Source organism: Gossypium raimondii, chromosome 3, assembly GCF_025698545.1.
Source record: "Gossypium raimondii isolate GPD5lz chromosome 3, ASM2569854v1, whole genome shotgun sequence".
Taxonomy (NCBI): Eukaryota; Viridiplantae; Streptophyta; class Magnoliopsida; order Malvales; family Malvaceae; genus Gossypium; species Gossypium raimondii.
In genome coordinates this window covers 37,631,358-37,655,919 of record NC_068567.1, presented here as the reverse complement: position 1 = coordinate 37,655,919, position 24,562 = coordinate 37,631,358, and the positions used below count along the sequence as shown (strand labels likewise).

General features: G+C 35.9%; 1 non-coding gene across 1 annotated transcript; it reads left to right on the top strand.

Annotated features, from left to right (window-relative positions):
• The first annotated feature begins 339 nt into the window (after positions 1–339).
• On the top strand, positions 340–446 carry LOC128040260 (small nucleolar RNA R71). The gene has a single exon (XR_008194917.1). It is a non-coding gene; the product is annotated as a small nucleolar RNA R71 (small nucleolar RNA).
• The last annotated feature ends 24,116 nt before the right edge of the window (positions 447–24,562 follow it).

The following is a 24,562-nucleotide window of genomic DNA, read 5'->3' as shown; positions in this document are numbered from 1 at the left end:
GTTTTGGTTCTGGTTACCATTGTAATAAATGGATTCTCGGTTTGATGGACATTCTTTGAATAGATGTCCTTCCCCACAATAGATATAGGCTATATTTTCAAATTGATTCGGTGGTGTGCTGCAAAACTATTAAACCGATTAGTGCTAAAATTTTGAAGCATTGAGGATATTGAAGATACCTTAGATGCGAGTAAAGTTGGAGCGTCTACTTCATTTATTCCAGTGACTCGTCTTCTTGACGCTACTCGATGGGAGAGCACTGTTAGCAGAAGCATCCACTACCATCCTCGTTTGAGCATAGCGACCATTATAAAACGTCTCAAGTTAGATGCAATGTGGGTTCCGTGATGAGGGCACTTCTGTAATAATTATTTTTACATTTCCCATGCCTCATACACGGACTCATCATCAATTTGTTGGAAAGTAGTGATCTCGTTCTTCAACTTTGCATTCTTTCTAGGCGGGAAATACTTCATGAGGAATCTTTCTGCTAACTCTTGTCATGTTGAAATTGAATTTGGTGGCAATGAATTCAACCAGGCTTGAGCTTTATCCCTTAGAAAATATGGGAACAACTTCAATCGTAGTGCATCTTCGGGTACTCCAACTTGAAAGAATCACTCACCTCCATGAATAGTCTTAAGTGCAGGTGGGGATCTCTGGTAGGCATTCCACTGAATTGGCCCACTGTCTGAAGCATCTGGAACATGACTGGCTTCAGCTTGAATTGTCGTGCCTCAATTTTGGGTCTTCTAATACTAGGATTAAGATCATGAAACACTGGCACGACATATTTTCTCAGAGCTCTATCCCTATCATCAACAATAAGGATAGGATTTTGAGCAGGGTTTGCTCTATTTCCTTGATTCAAATTTTCGAAGTTCATCTCTTTGGTCCTTCTCTGACTTGCTTGTCTTCTTCGTTGTCGAAAAGTTCTTTCAATCTCAGGGTCTATTGAGAATAAATCGATTATTTGGTCAATACTCATAAACACCTGAAATAAACATAGAAAAATTAATTAATTTAAAAATTGAATAGAAAAATAAACACAAATGCAAAAATAAAAAATTCACAAATAACGACTTTTTAAAACAGTCCCCGACAACGGCGCCGAAAACTTGGAATAACGAAAATGTGCAATGTACACAATCGTAACAAGTAATAAAGTGACAAGTAAATGTCGAGTTATCGTACCCACTAGGACTGTGAAAAGAATTATTTATGAATGCAATTAAAAACACTTTGGTGAAGAAAAATATTTTGATTTGAGGAGGTGATTAAAAACTAATATATTAACTAAGTGAAATAATTAAAAATAAAATACAAAGTTCCAATGTACAATTTCGAAAGATGATTTTAATCAAGATGACATAATTGTGCTAGATTAATTACATTTCTTAACTTAGAATTATTAAACTCATGTTCATGTTGTTACGAATAAATTCAAAGCAACTCGGTAATTTGCTAACTTATGAACATACTTACCTACCAAAATCCATTTATCTCTTGACTATATCTCTATGTCAATTCAACCGATTAAACAAATTTTAATAAGCAAATGTGTTAATGCACATACATACTTACGAAATTAAAATAATCTCTTCTATATATCTCTATGCCAATTCAAACAATTAATTCAATCTCATAAGCACATAAAAGATTACGTGAGGTAACAATGTATTTCTACCTTGAAACAGTTTAATCACAATAATCTTGCAAGTTATGCAAGGCTAATGTATCGTTAGATATCGTTGCTAATTTAACCCTCAGCTACCTTAGATGATTAAACATGCACTGATTAAGTATCGTGTCAATTAATTACAATTTCAATCCATTTAAATAATAAATTCATTAGTTACCTTACAATTGTAATGCAAGAATAACATATTCATGGTTTTACTTAATCAAACATCTTACCGAGGCCTATAACAACACAAACACAATTTTAATAACTCAAGTAGATGAAATTCAATCAACCTAACACGAATTAAATTTAAGCCATATTAATTAAATTAAATATATCAGCATCAAAAATATTCATAGACATGCTCATAACAACAACAATAAAATTAAAAGGATAAGGAACAAGAATCAATTATGGTGCTTCTCCGAGGCTTGACTAGTTTGCTCGCTCCTCTTTCTCTACTTGTTCTTATTGAACCGAGGCTTCCACAAACATTTGAATGCTACTCCAAATGTTGGTTGAAGGACTCTTTTTCAAGAGGTGAAATCGGAAAAGGAATAGAGGAAGAAAATGATGAACAACGGAAGGGAATGAAGAGAGAAAAGTGAAAGAGAAGTGAAGAAATGAATGGGTTGAGATGTGTTTGAAGTGAGCAGAAAAGGGCGGTATTTATTGGTTGAGATGGCTGCCAAAATTAGAAAAATCAATAGCCATAGAGTCCCCCAGGGCCGGCCACACATGTGGCAAGTTTGAAGGTTTCAAACTTGCTATTTTAAGGTAGGGGCAAATATAGAAAGGCATAAATAGTGGAGGGGTTGAATGCAATTTGAAGGACTCTTTAAGGGCTATTTTTCAAGCCAAATAATCACCCAAACAAGCTGATTGGGTCAGCATGTGGGACGGTTTTGGGCTACCTAGTGCTCGGTTGGATCGATTTTCTCGATTTAGCTCAATTGGGCCTTTTTTTCATAATTAATTAGCAATAATTTATTTAACCCAAATTAGATTGGATTAAAATTAAAATGAAAATTAATTATATTATGAATTAATACACATAATTTGGACCACCTTAGTCTGAAAAATTAGTTCGCCTTGATGCTTCAAAATTGCGCCTCGATTTTGTGCTTTTAACAGTGTCCGCCGTGTGCAAATCTATCGAAAATAATCAAAATGAATCAAAAAGAATTATAAAATTAATTAAAATTCAACATGCTAATAATTTAAGTACAAAATAATTATTTTATAATACTTATATATTTTTTGACAAGAATTTTATCAAAACTGCTTGAATTTGAGTTAAAAAGGGCATGAAAAAGTGTGTATATTTTTGTGTTTCCAGCTAGAAAGTATATGGATAAGGGGTCCAGCCAAGATACGAAGGTAGGAGGAATATGTAAAATTTCCTTATGTGTGGATATGTATGGGAAAAGGGGTATTTCCTTCAGAGTATTTGTGAATAGGTATTTGTAATTAATCGTCCACTAGAGGTGATGAATAAGACAACATTGGTTATGAGAAAGGGAGACGATTCTCTGGATTTTATTTCTAAGTGTTTATTTGCAATGAGGTTGCTAGAAAAGGGAAGTCCACCAAGGACTGTGTTATGCGGGAAGTCCACCATGGACTATCTTTTGTGGAATGTATGCCAAGGTGACGCGACCACGTCCCACAATGAGTCCAGCTCGAGTAAGGATTCCATCATGTTTCCTCAAGGACCAATTACGCGAGCTCGTGCATGGAAATTCAAAGAAGATATATCGGCTTTAGCTCATCATCTTTGGGATGAGATATCGGCTGGAAGTGTTGGACACATTCGTACCAGCTTTACGAACCTTTCGTGCATATTTTTGCAAGCTGAACTTAGCTCCATTTCAGCTCCATGAGCTCAAATCAACTCAAATTCAGCTCAATTCCATTTAGATATTAATATTGCTACTGGAATAACTATTTGAGTTAGTTAAATACAACTCAATTAATAATCATTGTTTAATTGGTCTAAAATTTGGACAAATTTAAGTATTCATGTTAATTGTGTTTTATTGCATGTTATTAAGTTGTCTTAAATCTCACAGCTAATAAATATGTTTTTATTATTGCATGTTTTAATATGTCTTGTCCTAACCAAATTAATTATGTCTTAGCTTAATTAAAATTGTAATGTTTTAATTATATTGTCCAAGTGATGTTTTAATTATGTTCAGTTGAATGTGAATTAATTTAAGTTGAATTCATCCATTTTGTAGGTGAGCCGAATTTGGGAGAGCCATTAAGCAAGTGCATTCACCTCAGATTCAATGAACTTGATGATGCATACATGGCTCTTCAAGTGCAAGTTCAGTTGACCGAATTCATCCCCCAAAATAGCATAATGCCGTTCACACTTGAAGTTCACACCATTGACCATTCGGTTACGGACATGTTCACACTTAAAGGACTCTTCATGGTTGTCTTTTCACACTTATTTGGCTATTCACGTTCACCTTTAATGTTGATATCTTTTTAGCCAAGAGTTGCATTATAATGAGTTCATTAAGCTCATTGGCCGAACCTAGCTGCTGCTATGCAGCTTTCCAAGTTTTCCAAGTTCATTTGCTTAGTCTAGAAGCTGCCTATTGGACTTCAATCTACTGAATTTAGCTACAGCAATTCATTGTTTAGTTCTGGAATTTTCCAGCTCATTCTAGCTCAATTTACTTAGCCATGAAGATGACCATTCGGCTACCTAGTTGAACATTATAAATAGTTGTTCATTTTCATTGTAAAAGGACTTTTGGCATTATTGTTAAGGAATTGCTATCGAATTTGTGAGTCATTTCTCTCTCAAATTTCATTAGAGACCCGTAAGACTTATTTAGCATCTAGTGGCGTCTACCCGAGTCTCCTTTCCAAACTTATCACTCCCTAAACCGAGTGTGGCATTCAACCTTATACCTTTTGTTCATACTTACCTTACCAAATTCAAACTTCTTAAGGTCCTATAAGTTTCGGGTCAACACAAACTTTCGTGTTGGTTCATTCTTGACCTTTTGAGTCGTTAATAACAATTTCTATACATCAACCACAATTCCATCCGTTTCATTTTTTTACCAAAAACGAAACCATTTCATACCAAAACTTATACCATTTCGTACTTACACCAAAACCCATTTCGTGCCAAAACCTATACCATTCCCTAACTAAACCTAAACCAGATTCGATCAAACTTAAACCAATTCTTTCTAGCCTAACCTAAACTAATTAACCATTTCTATTTCGAGCCAACTTTATTTCCGTAAACCCAAACTTAATCCACTTTCTTTGAAACTTTAAAACTAAAACATACTTCTTCGTTTAACAATCGGGCAACTAATTGACTCGGCATAATCCACTAAATCGAGATCATATCTTTTGGTATCAAAGCTGGTTAGAACGAGAAGTACAGATGTCCAAAGTCATCCCGAAATAGGTACGTAAAAAAATTTGAAATTAAAAAAATTAAACGAAATAAAAAAAATTTTGTGATATAAAAAAATATTCGAGATTTAAAAATATGATTTATTTACAAGCTTTGTGAATTGAAGAAAGATTGTTACATTGTGTAGCCCTGTCACCCATCTTCCTTCTTTCCTTCATTCACGCCACACTTTTACGAACCATTCTTGTTTCTTTTAGCCTACCTTTTAACCTAACATCGATCCTTTGCAAACCTTTTTGAAGCCCACCCCTTAGACTACGATAACGTCACATCGAGTCTCCTACAAAATCACGAGAGAAAGTCGAGTGGAAAAAGGCACGAGTGTGTGAGTGCATTAGAGCGGAGGTAAAAGCCTAAAAAGAGCGCAAACACGAGTGTGAGTGACATTGACTTTTCTTTCCGAGTGAACGTAAGGCTTTGTGGTGAGGTTACTTCTTTTAGATTTCATTCATGTCTAGAAGCCTGGAGAGGAACATGGCTGAAATGAATGAAAAACAACTTGTTCGTAATGTCCCGAATTTTAACCTACTAGCTTTGTTGCGAGAAGTGGAGCGGTTATTCGATCGCAAGCTCGAGCCTATTCAAGAAAGGCTTAATTTAGTCGAAGAGCGAGGCCGATGAGAGAGAACTCTTCAAAGTCCATGAAGAAATCGCGGAACGCAACGAGACCTCGAAAAAGACTTTGATTCCCCTAGTGAGGTCGAAAGTGATCAAGGGTCAAATCTAACCGACCGACGGAGAGGCCTACGACATCAAGGCCAAAGGGAGCGTTGATGCATCGACGATGATCTTAGGAATATGAAACTTGCCATTCCTCCCTTCCAAGGAAAGTCTGATCCGGAAGCCTATTTGGAGTGGGAAAAAAAGATAGAACTTGTTTTCGATTGTCACAACTACTCCGAGGCCAAAAAGGTAAAGTTAGCAACAATAGAGTTCTCCGACTACGCTATGATTTGGTGGGACCAACTGACCAGAAGTCGACGAAGAAATCGCGAACGACCTATAGCCACTTGGACTGAAATGAAGGCCCTTATGCGGAGACGATTCATTCCATCCTACTACCATAGAGAGCTTTATCAAAAACTCCAAAACCTGTCTCAAGGGTCGAGGAGTGTGGAAGACTATTACAAGGAGATGGAAATCGCGATGATTCGTGTCGATGTACAAGAAGACCGAGAAGCAACAATGGCACGTTTCCTGGTAGGACTTAATCGTGACATAGCCAACGTTGTAGAATTACAACATTATGTTGAAGTGGTGGACATGGTACACATGGCCGTCAAGGTGGAGAAACAATTGAAACGTAAAGGTGCCGTTCGAAGGTATCCTACTGCGACTTCATCTAAATGGAGCCAAGCGTTAGCAAAACTAATCCACCAAACCGAACCAAAGAAGCCCCGTGCCATCCAAGACGAATAAATCTTTGGCTGAATCGAGCAAAGGCAAGGCTATTGAAGATTCTCTAACCGTTCGAGGGACATTAAGTGTTTTAAATGCCTTGGATGAGGGCATATCACAAGTCAATGCCCGAATCGAAGTACTATGGTGGTTCGTACAAACAGAGACATAGAATTCGAGGAAGAACTTGATGATGAACCCGAAGCGATTTCTGACGAGGAAGAAGTGATTGAACAAGTCCCCGAAGGAGGGCTTCTTGTTGTCAAAAGAAGCCTTAGCATCCAAACTGTGGAAGATGAACAACAACGGGAAAATATTTTCCACACGCGTTGCCAAGTTCAAGGAAAAATATGTAGTGTCATCATTGATGGTGGCAGTTGTATGAACGTGGCAAGCACTTTAATGGTTGAGAAATTAGGCCTGCCAACCACCAAGCATTTGAGCCCATACAAACTGCAATGGCTCAATGATGGCAGTGAACTAAAGGTTACCAAGACAGTACTTCCTTCCTTGTATATAGGAAAGTACTCCGATGAAGTTCTTTGTGATGTTGTCCCCGAGTTCTGGACGATGGATATTCTAACCGATAGACCTTCAAGCATATAGGAAGAAACGTGACTTTAGCCCCATTGACTCTGAAGCAAGTTTATGAAGACCAAATCAAATTGAAACAATCTGTAGAACAAGCGAGAGGAAAAGAAAAAGAAAAGAGTGAAAATCAAAAAGAAAAGAAAATTGAGAAAAAAGTGGGAAAATTGTAAAAGAAAATGAAAACAGAGTGAAAAAAGAAAACAATGAAAAAGATAAAGAATGTAAAAAATTGAGTGTGTTTGCGAGAGCTAGTGATGTACAGAAGGCTTTGATGTTGAAACAATCTCTTCTCGTGCTCCTGTACAAGGAGAACATGTTTATCACTAACGACTTACTTGAAAACCTTCCCCCTTCAATTTTGACTCTTTTGCAGGATTATCAAGATGTTTTTCCCGACGAAACTCTGAGTGGGTTACCACCTATTCATGGGATCGAGCATCAGATTGATTTTGTTCGTGGCGCCGTAATTCCAAATAGGCCAGCTTATAGGACAAACCCTGAAGAAACAAAAGAGTTACAATGGCAAGTTCAAGAATTGATGCAAAAGGGTTACATCCATGAGAGCCTTAGCCCCTGTGCCATCCTAGTCCTGTTGGTACTAAAGAAAGATGGCACATGGTGAATGTATGTCGACTGCCAAGCCCTGAACAAAATATCCGTAAAGTACCGACATCTGATACCTCGGTTGGATGACATGCTTGACAAACTAAATGGTGCCAAGCTATTCACAAAAATCAATTTAAAAAACGGTTACAACCAAATTTGAATGCGGAAAGGCGACGAATGGAAGACGGCCTTCAAAACCAAGCATGGTTTGTACGAGTGGTTGGTCATGCCATTTGGCCTAACCAACGCCCCTAGTACATTTATGAGGTTAATGAATTACGTGTTAAGATCTTTCATTGGTAAGTTTGTTATTGTGTATTTTGACGATATCTTTATTTATAGCAAAACTTTGGAAGATCATATCACGCATCTCAAGTCTGTTTTGGAAGTTCTTAGAAAGGAAACTTTATATTCTAATATTAAGAAATGCACTTTTTTTTCTGACAACGTTGTTTTTCTAGGTTTTGTGGTTAGTTCGAGAGGCCTGGAAGTAGATCAAGAAAATATCAAAGCAATCCAAGAGTGGCCGAGACCAACTAGCACAAGCCAAGTTTGAAGCTTTCATGGATTGGCGAGTTTTTATAGGCGATTCGTGCCTAACTTCAGCACTGTAGCCGTACCTCTAACAAGTGTGATAAAAAAGAATTAGGCCTTTCAATGGACCAAAGAACAAGGGAAAGCATTTATTTTACTTAAAGAGCATCTTACTAATGCCCTTTTACTAGCTTTACCTGATTTTAATAAAATGTTTGAAATTGAATGTGATGCTTCAAGTGTGGGCAAAGGAGCCGTGTTGACGCAAGATGGAAGACCAGTTGCCTACTTTAGCGAGAAATTTAGTGGAGCTGCCCTCAACTACCCCATTTACGACAAGGAGATGTAAGCTTTAGTTGGAGCCCTAGAGACGTGGCAACATTATTTATGGCCGAAGGAGTTCGTGATTCACTCTGATCACGAGGCTTTGAAGCACATTAAGGGCCAGTAGAAATTGAATAAATGCCATGCCAAATGGGTCGACTTCCTCAAATCTTTTCCTTATGTAATAAAGTACAAAAAAGGTAAAGACAATATCGTGGCTGATGCGTTGCCGATGAGGTATACTTTACTATCCATTCTCGATTTTAAATTTCTTAGATTCTCTTTGCTGAAAGATTTATATGCTCATGATGACGACTTTGGTGGGATATTTGTTGCTTGTGAGAATGCTGCTGTTGAGAAATTTTATAGGTACGAAGGGTTTCTTTTCAAGGAAGGAAAATTTTGTATTCCACAATGTTCCGTTCGAGAACTCCTTGTACTCGAGGCGCACAGTGGCGGACTTATGGGACATTTTGAAATTAGTAAAACCATGTCGACATTACCAGAGCACTTCTATTGGCCTAAAATGAAGAAAGACGTTGAGCGCATATGTGAACGTTGCATAACATGTAAAAGGGCCAAGTCCAAAATTCAGCCACATGGATTATACACTCCATTGCAATACCCAAAGGCCCTTGGGTCGATGTCTCTATGGACTTTGTTCTCGGGCTGTCACGAACAAAAACGGGGAAGGATTCTATTTTCATTGTAGCAGATAGGTTCTCTAAAATGTCTCATTTTATTACATGTACAAAGAATGACGATGCTGTCCATATTTCAAATATTTTCTTTAGGGCAGTTGTATGTTTGCATGGGATTTCGAGAACGATCGTGACACCAAGTTCTTAAGCCATTTTTGGAGGTCCTTGTGGGGAAAACTCGAAACCAAGCTTCCATTTTCAACCACCTGTCACCCCCAAACCGACGGCCAAATCGAGGTGGTCAATCGAGTATTATTGACATTACTTAGAGTGATAATCCAAAAAAACTTAAAGTTATGGGAGGAATGCTTGACGCATATTGAGTTTGCCTACAACCAATCAGTTCATTCGACAACCAAATATTCCCGTTTTCAAATAGTCTATGGCTTTAATCCTTGGACACCTTTGGATTTGTTGCCTCTGCCTAACGATCAGCTTATTGATGTAGATGCAAAGAAGAAAGCTGAGTATGTGAAGGAACTACATAAGAAGGTGCGCGATAACATTGAGGCAAGAATGAAGATCTACGCACAAAAGGCCAACAAGGGTCGAAAGTGAGTTGTGTTCAAACCCGGTGATTGGGTTTGGGTTCACATGTGGAAGGAGCGATTCCTAGCCCAACGGTGGTCCAAATTACTACCTCGTGGAGACGGACCATTTCAAGTGTTAGAGCGCATAAACGAGAATTCTTACAAACTCGACTTACCTGGTGACTATAATGTTAGTGCGAGTTTTAATGTTGTTGACTTATCTACTTTTGATGTGGATTCCGACTTGAGGAAAAGTCATTTCAAAGAGGGGGAATGATGTGACCATGTCCCATAATGAGTCTAGCTCGAGTAAGGATTCCATCGTGTTTCCTCATGGACCAATTACGTGAGCTCGTGCAAGGCAATTCAAAGAAGCTATATCGGCTTTAGCTCATCAACTTTTGGGATGAGATATCGGCTGGAAGTGTTGGACACATTCGTACCAGCTTTACGAACCTTCCATGCATATTTTTGCAAGCTGAACTTAGCTCCATTTTAGCTCCATGAGCTCAAATCAGCTCAATTCCATTTAGATATTAATATAGCTGCTGGAATAACTATTTAAGTTAGTTAAATACAGCTCAATTAATAATCGTTGTTTAATTGGTCTAAAATCTAGACTAATTTAAGTATTCATGTTAATTGTGTTTTATTGCATGTTATTAAGTTGTCTTAAATCTCACAGCTTATAAATATGTTTTTGTTATTGCATGTTTTAATATGCCTTGTCCTAACTGAATTAATTATGTCTTAGCTTAATTAAAATTGTCTTGTTTTAATTATATTGTCCAAGTGATGCTTCATTATGTTCAGCTGAATGTGAATTAATCTAAGCTGAATTCATCCATTTTGTAGGTGAGCCGAATTTGGGAGAGCCATTAAGAAAAGTGCATTTACCTCAGATTCAATGAACTTGATGATACATTAAGAAAAGCTCTTCAAGTGCATGTTCAGTTGACCGAATTCATCCCCCAAAACAACATAATGCCTTTTACACTTGGAGTTCACACCTAAAGGACTCTTCAAGGCTGACGTCTCACACTTATTTGGCTATTCACATTCTCCTTTAAGGCTGGTATCTTTTCAGCCAAGAGTTACATTTTAATGAGCTCATTAAGCTCATTGGCCGAACCTAGCTGCTGCTATGCACCTTTCCAAGTTTTCCAAGCTCATTTGCTTAGTCTAGAAGCTGCCTATTAGACTTCAATCAGCTGAATTTAGCTACAGCAATTCATTGTTTAATTCTAGAATTTTCCAGCTCATTCTAGCTCAATTTACTTAGCCATGAAGATGACCATTCGGCTACCTAGTTGAACATTATAAATAGTTGTTCATTTTCATTGTAAAATGACTTTTGGCATTTTTGTTAATGAATTGCTGCCAAATTTGTGAGTCATTTTTCTCTCAAATTTTGTTCGAGACCCGTAAGACTTATCTAGCATCTAGTGGCGTCTACCTGAGTCACTTTCCTGAATTTATCACTCCCTAAACTGAGTATGGCGTTCAAATTTATACCTCTGGTTCATACTTACCTAAGTATCGGGTCAAGGTTCCAAATTTACCAAATTCAAACTTCTTAAGGTCCTATAAGTTTCAGGTCAACACAAACTTTTGTGTTGGTTCATTCTTGAGCTTTTGATCCGTTTATAACAATTTCTATACATCAACCACAATTCCATCCGTTTCATTTTTTTTACCAAAAACCAAACCATTTCGTACCAAAACTTATACCATTTCGTACTTGCACCAAAACCCATTTCGTTCCAAAACCTATATCATTCCCTAACTAAACCTAAAACATATTCGACCAAACTTAAACCAATTCTTTCTAGCCTAACCTAAACTCATTAACAATTTCTATTTCGAGCCAACTTTACTTTCGTAAACCCAAACTTAATCCACTTTCTTTGAAACTTTAAAACTAAAACATACTTATTCATTTAACAATCGAGCAACTAATCGACTCGGTATAATCCACTAAACCGAGATCGTATCACAAGGACTATCAATTCTATAAAATTCGCAATGGGCTATTGTATGAGAGGGAGATCCGTAAAGGTTATTTTCTCTAGGTAAGTCCGCCAAAGGTTAATCGTTCTGGGAAATCTATTAAGGATTACTCCATGAAGGAGAAGCCCGACTAAGGACTATCTTGAAGATAAAAATATCCATAATGACTAACTTATTGCAGGGAATTCCATTGGCACTTTCTTACATGGTTCTGCATGAAATGGGTTATTTTATATTACAGCCCACTTGACAATAGGTTTAGAAACCTCCTGTTGAGGTTAAGTATGTGAGGGTCTTCTTTCTAGGTAAATATCAAAGTTTGCTACGTTATATAAACGAGGTGTTTCAAATGATATCGTGTGTATACTATGAAGTTTCAAGGAATGAATAGTAATGGAAAGTGTAGAAGCCTGGTTGTTTGTAGTTTCGAAAATAGTGGTTCCAGAACCACAATTTTGATGTGTGAGTCAGTTAATATTATTCATTAACATTTACAAGCTTGTCATAGTGCTACGTAAATCCTTGATTTGTTAGTTGGTTGAATTGGTCAGTAATGTTGATGTATGGGCTAAACCACAATAATTATTGACTACCTGGTTAAATGTATTTTATAATAATTGATCGAGATGTTATATGGTAATTAACCACATTTTCCTAGTAATGAACGGTTAGTGTTGGGTATTTAAGTAGAAATCTTTAGTGCATGAAAAGAGAGTTTTTCATTCTCATCTTCCTCTACCGAAACCATCTCCATTAGAGAAGAAAGAAAAACTCTAAGTAGTCTTAAAGAATCAGCTTTGCATGTAAGTGTTTTCAAAGTCTATTATTCATGAATTTTATGTCTTTGAGATTGTTGTATCTCAATTTAGCTAACTTGTATGTTTTATTTCAAAACTATTAAAGTTTGAAGAGTTGTCATTGATGAATTGATTGTATTAACGTATAGATCAAGAACCAAATCAACCAGTAGATAACAGAGGAAAAAGGGAAGATCACATATTACTCTCTAATATTCTATTGTTTCTACTATACCAGGTAAGTTCATATGGTAATGTTGTGTTTAATTATGGAATGTTTAAGTTTGAATGTATACGGAAAATGTTACCAAACTGGCATGTAAGGTGAGAAAGGTATTGAATGGTAAAAAGGAATGTTCAGATATGTATATGGAGCCTAAGTGAACAAAGGATATAATTAGCATGGAAATAGGGTTATTGCGCTTTGTATGGGTTGTAAAAGAGATGTGAAGAAGATGAAGAAAATTCATTGATGTTACTGGAGTCAAAAATTTGTTGTGGATTTTCAATTTTACCTTTATGGAGATTCTGGCGCGTTATCGGATGGAATAACTCTTATGAGCAAACCGACGTGTTATCAGATGGAATAGCTTTTATGAGAAAAATGGTGTGTTTCGGTTGGTTACCCGCGTATCCATTTTTGTTCATGAAAATTTATCGGGCTGACTATTTAAAGTAAAGGTGTCTCTGATTTTATGGTGATACATATATATATTTTGGAAAAATATAGGAATGCTTGATGGAATGACTTGTGTTTTAATGGTAAAAAATGCATGGAAAATGTTACATGATTAAATGTGATGCACTCACCTTGTACATATGAAATGTATAGAACTTATGTTATTTATATTAATGTTTTTTAAGGTAAGCTTAATTCTTAAAACAATTGAACTTACTAAGAATAGTCAATGCTTACTTTGTTTAATTCCTTGATTCTTGTAGTTATTTTTTTGCAGAACTCGGTAGGCGGATCAACTCACAACCCACACTATCTATCTACTAAATTGGTAGATTTCTTTTAAATTTTACACTTGGTCAAGTGACATGTATATAAGTTAAATAGTATATAATTTTATTTTGAAAAGTGAATGGGAATAGATGATGGCGCTTGTGTGTAAATATATATACATTGACGATGCTTGCTTATGTGTATGACATAGTTAAATGGTTTGCCTGATTGGATACAAATGCATGTTCCAAATGTGTTAAGTTAATTTTAGCTACATGGTGGATTTATCAATGAGGAGGGTCAATCGGATAATGTTATTATAACCAAAATCGCGGACAATATTTTGTATGAGCGTTTGTGGCAGACAATCCATGTACTACTTGATATGCAGACTATGTAAAACCAAGCTAGTATGGAATAATGTCCAATGGCGAACAAATGTGGCAGATATGATTAGGTACGAGTAGTCATGGCATGCAGAGTATATACTAGAAATATGGTGAATTATCTTTTCTATTTTATCGATATCAGTCATTTGACGGATAGGCTTTTCGTAAAACCTCTTTTAGTGATCAACTTCGACGCAATATGTTTTAATATTTCCGAATGATTTTTAAACATGCCTGAAGTTGTTAACGTTTGTTTCTAATCTTTACTAGTTTCCTTTCATGTGAAAATGTTATTTTCTATATATGTTTAAAGTAAATATAAGGGTTAAATATAAGATTAGTACCTGAACTTGTCCACTTCTCCCAGATTGGTACTTAAGGTTTTTGACGTTTTTTTTCTTCCCTTCTTTCTTCTTTTTCCCCGAATTTCTTTGTCGTTCTCTTTTTGTCCTTCTTTATTATTATTATTATTATTATTATTATTATTATTATTATTATTATTATTATTATTATTCCCTCAACCCATGTTTCTTCTTCAACCTTAAAACTCTTCTCTTCCCTTTATTTTTTTCTTATTTGTTTCTCGAGAAAAAAACCTAGTTACAAGTGTCTCTCCCAATTTTTTTGACGTTTCTTTTTCTAAATTTAAAAATGTAACACCCCAGACCCGGCCCAAATGTTATGGCTGAATCTGGCGTGTCACATTGAATTGTTTTTCGAAAACCATGTTTTCATTAAAAAACCCTTCTTGAAAATTCAAAGTTCTTGTCATTTAAAATTTGTAAAAACCTCAGTTTGCGTTTGTTTAACTTAAATCAAAAGAAAAGTTACCTTCAAAACTTTATTGTTACGGAAGCTTAATTTAAAACAAATGATTTACGAAAACGTGATATTTAAAAATTGAGTTGTGGAAACGTAGCATTTGAAAATAGTTATTGTTTTGGAAAATTGGGTTCTACTTCTAGCAGATATAAACCACAATCACATAAAATCCCAAATTTTAAATCCAGAAATTATAGTGGCCTTATTACAACTCGAATCAAAATCAAATTGCTTAAGTAAATGAGCAAAACAGAATAAAACAAGTGTTGTTCTGTGGCCCTCTCTGAGTCCCTCGCAGCTCCGAACCATCTAACACTGGGGATTACTTGAAAGGTTAAAAACGGGGTGAGTTTACGAAAACTCAGTGTGTAATCCCCTATCATTCAGTCAGTAATATAAGCAGTAACAATCTAGGCCTGAGCCATTTTTGGTAACAGAACAATGTGGGCTTTAGCCCAAAACAGTAAAAGTGTAGTGTGGGCCTTAGCCCATTACAGTATCAGAATCAGGAACAGAATCAGTAGTAGTATTATAAATGCAACAATGCAATCATGCAACCCATCCCAATCCAGCCAACACACCACCCGTACCAACCAACACACCATGTGGGGATAAAATCGACCCACCCAACAACACACCAATATTAGCACTGGTTGCGGCACTCATCAAAATCGCAGCAAAGCTGTCATAAACCAGAATGCCTACAAGCCATAAGTACAGTAATATGATTGACACAAAGCCATCAGTAGCAGCGATATGATCGACACACAGGCATCAGTAACGGTAATATGATTGGAACAAAGCCATCAGTAACGGTAATATGATCGGCACAAAGCCATCAATAACATCGCAGCAAAGCTGACAGTAATAGTATATGTGGCCAAGCCGCCAGTAACAGTGATTGTTACAGAGCCACCAGTACAGTACTTCCTCCATAACAGTATCCCAACCCCATGCAGTATGTCGTGTATGTAGAATGCCATGCTCAGAACCAGTCATACAAATCACAGAAAAATCAGTCATTTACATCACGGGCAAATCAATCATTTACACTCGAGGGGAAAAATAGTCATTTACCCTCTAGGGGCATTACAGTCATTTTACCCTACAGGGCATTATAGTTATTGTACCCTATAAGGGAATTACGATCATTTTACCTTACAGGGGCATTACAACCATTTTACCCAATAGGGGCATTACGATCATTTTACCCTATGAGGGTATTACGGTCATTTTACCCTATGGGGGTATTACGGTTATTTTACCCTATGGGGGTATTACGATCATTATACCTATTTTATGGTTCTAGTACCAATAATGACCTTCCCAAAGGTCTACAGTCGCCTCGAGTGACACAAATAATCTACACGGTCAAAACAGTGTGAATGGGCCCAAAGCCCAATATTCGGCCCAAGTGGCCCCACACGCTCATGTGGTCCATTTGGCCCAAATTCAAACACTAATATGCGAACTACATAGCCCAATCCAGTTCCTGCCACTTTTCGTATCTTTTATCCGTGGGGGACCCACGCGCCTATTGGGCCCACACGGTCCATTTCAGCCCAACGAGGCCCATAATGGCCTAAGAGCACGAGAATACTCGTGGTGGCCTCTACAGTCTAATGCCCATATTTGTGGGCTCGGTTCACCACGCGAGCGTTCGTAGGCCCATGTGGCCTTAATCGCCGTATTTTCAGCTTTTCGGCTTTACAACAGTAATGATTTATGGTGTACAGTTACACACATGATTGCGAAACGTACGAATCGTCCACGTGCTCCAAAGCCTATTTTCCATCAAATCATATTGTTAGTCATCCAAACATTAGGTTTCCTAAACATACTATCCCAAACCAACCTTTTATCAAAAATAGCCACTACTGAAAATACTTGTCCAACAGATTACCTTTCCTTTGATTAGATCAGTCGGTTGTGGTTGCCCACTAGTTCCAGAGATTGGTGCAGCCACCCTTCCACAACCTAGTGAAAAATCACGAAGAGCTAACACCTTACACCGCTTAAACTTGGGAGTAGAGGCTACGCGCTCAAACTCAGCCGATACCTTTGCTATCACTTTACTACTAGCACCCTCTTCACCCATCGAAAGTTCGATTAATAGAGACTACTTGCCAAAAAAAAAGGAATGGACAGAGTACGGAATGTAGAAGCAGAGAATCCCTTAAACCAAGACTGAAAGGGTCTATAGCCTATTCGGCCTCCCGAAACCAAAAAGCAGAGAAAAGTAACAAAAGTATGACTAAAAACAAGTTCCCTCCCACAAACCAACCCAATTCCGAAAGAAAAACCCTACAAAAACTGAATTCAAGAGTGCCTAAAGTCCCTATACGGCACAACTCTCCCTTTCCCCTCACATAGCCTTGATTTCCTCCAATAATTTCTCCACAACGACAACAAATCGAACCCTTATCAAACACCCCAATTTCTCTCCTAAATTCTCTCCACAAACCTCTTCAAAGACCAATTCAAACTCTTTTCTACTCAGTAGTATTTCAATCAACTTTTGTTTCTCACAGACAAGTAAGCCTCTCCCGACCATACAAGTGCACGGCGAGCCCATGCAAAAGGTTTGCTTAAGATATGCTAGATTCCACCAAATATACAAATGGAACCTAACCATACATGTCCTCCAATTATATCTTCCAAATTGTCCACACTAACAATCCACCCTTCGCCTCCAAAGGGCGAGTTTAGTAAATAACCAAATATAACACTTGGGCTAAGAGACAAGTTGGTAATTTTCCTTACATCTCCCCTCCTGGAGCCCAGGTATCGTATACGCCCCCAAAATAAAGAGCCTTGAATACTAGAAAAATGCATCTATACCTAGCAAAATTAAGTGAATACCCAAAATTGTGGTCATTTTATTTTTATCTTTCCATATATAACCAAAAAATGGAAAAGATTCTTCAAGAGTTTCAGGTCCCAGAAGGGCATGACAAAGAAGCAAAATAAGTACTCCTTTGAGCATAACGTGACTTGAACTCAAGCCCCTTAGAAGCGGTAACACGCCACTTACCACTAGGCCATCAAGCTCCTTGTGCCACATTTTATCTTCAATTAATAAAAAGGTCTAAAGGCCAAAGTCCAAGTTCCTTTAAAACAAACCAAAATAAACTGCAAGAGCCAAGACTTGAACCTAAGCTCCCTTGCAACCTTAATGATGCCACAACCACTAGACCACATGCTTCCTTATGATATTTTTTAACACAACAATCTAAAAGACCTACATCCAAGCATTCAAGGTTTTATCAACTTAAAACCAAAATTTTTGCTAAAGCCCAAGTTCAAACCTAGGACTTTTCCAACTCCTCTCAGGACTCTTATCCACTAAAACAAACATACTTTTGTGCCAATTCTAGCTCACATAAACTTTTATGCTCAGCTTCCTAACCGTTCCTTTGCTCAAGGCCCAATACTTCTAGGATCAAATTCTGGGGCGTTACAAAAACTTTCCCTCAATTTTACTCTACTTTCTCTATCTAGGTTTTTCCCCAAAGTCTGGTTACTGGACTCACACTAATTATCAAGACTCTGGTTTTTACCTCTATTGAATTTCTTGGTTCCTCCTCCATTGGGAGTCTCGAGAAGCTTTCATGCTTCATTTTGGTGAAGGGTTCGAGTTTTTCTATAGGAGAAAGTGAAACTAAAAGTGAAGTTCCATTGATGTTGAGCAGTGAAGTTTTGGTATAGCATAAAATGTTGAAGCAACTGGTATCTAACTAGAGTTTTCCAAACATTTCTGTAATGGGAATATTCATAAAAATATAAGTGATGAATCAAAAATTTTAGTACCAGAAGCTATATAACATGTTTGTATGGGTAATGGGTTTAGAATTTGGTTGTAAAAACATGAATGAAGGTTTTTCTTTTGAAATGATATTCAATTGCTACAACATTCTTAGCTATTTTAGATATCTAAATAGGTTTTACGCTACAGATAAGACCGTTTTGATTCTTCTCTTAGTTTGAAATTTAGTACGCCATCAACAGATAAGACCGTTCAGGCTGTGAAAAAAGAGAGGAATAGCAACATTGTTCCAAGCATCATCGTCTATGATATTATTCCTAGCAGAAAAGCTATTCCTTTTTTTTAAAACTCTTTTTTTTCTTGAGAATGGTAACTGTGATTACTATAATCAAATGGAATCTGGGTTTGTGGAAAGAAATCATGTTTAGCAGTTACATCCTCTGGGAAAATAGTTAGATGATAAACAATTATATTTCTTTTTTTAAAGCTTTCTCATTTGTTATAATCTTGTGGATTCGCTATTAATTGGCACCATGTCATGCAGAACTTTCTAGTGTTGTTATGGCTTCCTTATTTTAAAGTGGTTGATGAATTGTTGGATGATCCTTTACCAAGTGGTGTCTATTTAAAGTAGTGGAAACTCGAAACTTGAAACTACCATTCTAATTAATGCATAATGTATACTGCAAATAAGCTCCAAAAGTTGTTCGAAGGGTTGGGTTGGAAAAAAGAAACGAAAAGAAAAGAAAAAATGATCCAAACATATGGCAGAGAAGACAATGCAGAGAAAACGAAAGAGGAATAGGGAAAAATGTTGAAGACAATGGTCATAATCGGGTAAAAAAGGTCAAAAACATTTCAAGAGAGCGACATGTGGTGGTGCACGAATGGTAAAATCTGCCACATTAGCAAAATCTTAACGCCGTTAGGCTCGAGTACCAAATCTGTGGACGAAAAAAAGTTCAAGTATCAATCTAGGGAAAAAAAGAACCATAGAGACCAATCTAGGAGAAGTGGACAAGTTCATGTAGTAACCTTATATTAAACCCTAAGTATAATGATTTCAAACAAATTTCTTAATAATATTAGTATGTGAATGTTCATGTTTGTCTTTACTGTAGTATCTCGTAACTCTGGTCTGGTAGTCAGGCCGGGTGAGGGGAGTTACAAAAGGAATCCATTGTTATGATGACGTGTGTACTAGTCACCAGAGTTAACCAATGATACAAGGTGAGATATCTAACCAGTTTATCAGGGATAAAGGCTCTAAATCTAAAATGAAGTAAATATAACCCCCCTAAAACCCGACCTAGACGTTATGGCCAAATCTTGAAGATCACATTGGCCATATTGATGACGCAAAAAATCATTTAGATATTTTCCCTTAAAAATTGTCGTTGTTAAAATCGTTCTTGTTAAGAAAACAAAATTTGTTTGAAATTGTTTATCTTTAGAAAACTCAAGTTTAGATATGTTTTTCAGAAAGTGTCGTACTTCAATTAAAACATCACAGCAGATAATTTGCATATCTAAAACTCGTTTGTCATTTCTAAAACGTAGATTTAATATATATCTCAGAAAATATCAATTTTGTGAGCAGATAGTGTTGAGTTTCGAAAACAAAGTATTGAATTTTTAAAACACCCTTGTTAGGCCTTGTTTGACTTATTTATGAAAAAACAATCATAAATTGTTAGTTTCACAATCTTTTAAATGATAATTTTAAAACCTAAATCATACAGAAAAATCCAAAATCAAAACAATCCAAAGTCCAAATGAAAATCCCAAGCAAAAAAAACACATCCCCAAAATATCGAGTACCAAAATAATATATTTTTTGAAAATGATCGAGAGCACCTCCGTAAGCCGAGCCCGTCCTAACCTCTATTATTATCTGAAAAGTCAAAATTAAAAAGGGTTGAGCTTTAAAAGCCTAATGTAAGATCAACACAAATATAATCACATACATATCACAAAATTAGTCTCATCATATTAATCACCAAAATAATCACAAGTTTTGATACTGATACTTATGCATGAACATGTTGATGCATACTTTAAAAATGATTAACATTTTATAAACATTCCTACCCTTCTCTGATACACAGTATATATCGAGTTCCCCAGAACTCGTCCATCCAATAACACACCATTTTTGGACAAGCCACCACATAAATGCTGATAAACGACCACATAACACATTGTGGACAATCCACCTCCTATTTATCGATAACATCCAGATAATCGCAAATAAACTGTCACATAACTTTCACCTTTCACAAAACCCCACCCCATGCATGTGATATGGATATTTCACTTTTTAACACATATTATTCACTTTTAGACTTAGGCATGTAAACATGCTATCATAATCACATATCACTTAGTGATCACTTATAATCACTTTAACATGTTAAACATGCTTTTCACATTAGATCATGGATCTTAATTTTCACATACACATATATAAGTCTTACATGCTTCAATCATCACATATATCACATAAGCCATACATCATATATCACGAGGATGAAATTTACACATACATCATAATCACATCAATTATAATGTATTTCATAGAATCACTCGATTAGAGTCATTTACTTGTGTTCATATTGTTAAGTTTTTTCACTCTTCATGAATATTTTATGTACTCATGTTTTAATATAACTAAATTATTAATGTAAGAAAATAACTATATCACACAAACAAATAGTAACAATCCCACACCTTATATCGTAGACCTGATTTGCCACAATCCTTAATAACGATTTCACTTTGATCTAACTTGAAAGATGAATCTAACTCATGAATAATGTTTATTAGTTAGGATCTGTTTGAAAAATATTCATCACTAATAGATCGGTTACCAAAGTCCTCACCAACACTTACCCCACGGTTTTGGACTCTCGAAAAGATAATTCCTAGTGTGAAACTTGGGGTCTCCCTTACAATTATTGTTTGGTCTTTCAAGATGGTATGGAGTAGTATTAGTACAATAATAAATAGATGATAGTAAAATGTAGCATTGTCTGTATCGCCACGATACCATTTGACCATGATATGAAACCACTAGGAGAAGGATTTTGCGATCCAAATAACCACACTTACAACTTGATTCAATACGAAATGGTCGATGAATCAAGTGATCTAAAAAGATTAATAGAATGAAGGGAATATGTAAGTTTAATCATTTAAAGAATCGATAAGGAAAAGAGGAAGAGAAAGGAAGAATTTTCGTCATCGACGGCAGTGGCGGTGGTGGTCTGACAATGGCGGTGGCTCAACGGTAGTTCACCGATGGTGGAGTGATGTTCTGACAGTAGGGGGCTATAGGGTTTCAGCGTAATGGCAGAGAAAAAATTAGACCCGCTGTGGTGTGCAGTGGCGATCACGACGGTGATGGGAGGAGAAAAACAGGAGGTGAGGAGGTGTGACGGGCATGAGGTATGGTTAACGGTGGTGGAGGGTTTGGTCATAGTGGAGGAAATGAGCAATGAGTAAAAGAAAGGGCGGTGGTTATTTTACAAAATGGAGATAAAATGGATGAGAACAGAAATGAAAAAGAGAGAAAATGAGAGTAAGAGGGAGGTAGGGGTGGCAAAGTGATGTTGGGAGTGTAGGAATAGATTGGTCAACTAGGTCTAGGTTCAATGAACCTCTTGTATGGCAAGGATGAGAAGTTTTGGTAAATAAGGGAGACATGGAGTAAAAAGGGGGATCATGTACCCTCAGCTTAAGGTAAGATTGAAATATATTAGAGGAAAGGAATCCTCTTATTTATGGTGAAAAAGGGGTGGACGACAAGAACTTAAATCACATGGAAATATTGTAAAATAATTAAATAGAAGAGTGTAAACATTAAGACTTGAACCTTGGACCATAAGGATAGCTAAGAAGTTAATAAACAACTAGATTATTCACTTCCTTATTCTCAAACTTGCGCAAATAAAAGTAAAAATATGGGATTCGAACTTAGATCATAAGAACAATGAAAACACAAAAATATATAGACTTTTTCAGTAGCTTTTGGGCCCTAATTCATTCAGTTTTGTAGTAATTTTTTGTTGAAATTCACACTTTAATAATAAAATAATTAATTTTCAATTAAATCATTAACATACTGAATTTTAATTATTTTTATAATAAATTTTCACAAATTCGGTTTATTTTCGATAGTTTTGCACAAAATGTGAAAATTGGCTAGGCAGACACCTCAAAATGCTTGAACCGTTGGAGGAATTTTTGCATTAAGTGAACCAATGGTAAGGTTAAATATCTTTCTGGCCAAGGTCGGTCCAAATATTCATCATTTTATATAATTTATATTTAATTTTTATACAAGTTAAATTGGGTTAAAAATTAATATAAAGCCTGAATGAGAAAGTGGCCCAGTGTGCTAAGCATTGAAAACTGATCCAATGAGGAAATTTTTAGCCCAAAACTGACCCAATAAGCTGACCCAATCAGTGTATTTAGTTGATTAAATGAATTCCAGAATAGCCTTTAAGTCTCCTTAAAATCCTATTCAAACCCCTCCACTTTCTGTGCCTTTAAAGATCTTCCCCAAGCTAAATTTAGTAAAGTTTGAAACATCAAGCTTTGTGACATGTGTGGCTGCACAAGGGGGTGCATGACTGCTGAGTTTTTGTTATTTCTAGCATCCAATCCTACCTATAAATACCCCATTCACCTATTTATTCAATACACCTCTCATTCCACACATCCCTCTCTCTTTCACTCACTTTCTCTCCTTTGTTTCCCATTTTTCCTTCTACTTTCCTTTGTTGATTTCAAATGCTTATAGAAGCATTGGAATAGCAAGAACGAGTGGCAGAGGAGAGGTGCAACTAGTTTGGCTTCAGAGAAACGCTGGATTTGATTCTAGTTTTCTATCCTTAAACTTTTCTTGTTGTTGTTATGATCATGTCTATGAATAATTGTTATGTTTTTATTCTTAATTTAATTAACATAACTTAAATTTAATTCATGTTAGGTTTATTGCATTTTGTCTATTTAAGTTATTAAAATCATGGTTGTGTTGTTATAGGTCCGGTATATTGTTTGATTAAGTAAAACCATGATTACATTATGCTAGCAATTAAATTGTAAGCTAACTAATGAATTACTTATTAACCATATTGAAATTGTAATTAATTGACACAATACTTAATCAGTGCATGTTTAATATTCTAAGGTAGCTAAGGGTTAAATTAGAGACGGTATTAAGCGGTACATTAGCCTTGCATAACTTTCAAGATTATTGTGATTAAACTATTTCAGATAGAAATATATTGTTACCTCACTTACTCTTTTAAGTGCTTATTAAATTTGATTAATAGTTTGAATTGGGATAGTAATATGTTCAAGAGATTAGTTAATTTAGTAAGTTTGTATGTGCTAGTTAACAAATTATCAAGTTTCGTGAATTTATTCGTAACAACGTGAACATTGTTCTAGTAATATTAAGTTAAGAAATGTAATTGATCTAATAGAATTTTGTCATATTGATTAAACCTATTTTTCAAAAATCGTGCTTTGGAATTTTTACCTTTTAATTTTCTTTGTTAATTTACTTAGTTAAAATTTGGTTTTATTAAACCCTTTTTCAAAACAAAAGATTTTCCTTCACTAAAATGTTTTTAATTGCATTTCATAAATATTTCTTTCCACAGTCCCTGTGGGTACGATAACTCGACATTTTACTTATCACTTTATTACTTGTTGCGATTGTGTACACTTGCACATTTCCATCATTCCAAGTTTTTGGCGTCATTTTCGGGGAATATTTTAAAAGGCATTATTTGTGAATTTGTTAATTTTGTATTTTGGTTTTTCTATTTTTTTTATTTTTTTCTATTCAATTTTAACTTATTCAATTTTTTTGTGTTTGTTTAAGGTGTTGATGAGTATTGATCGAATTACAAATTTACTCCCCATAAACCTTGAGATTGAAAGGCTTTTCGACAACGAAGAAGAAAAGCAGCTCAAAGAAGGACTGAAGAGA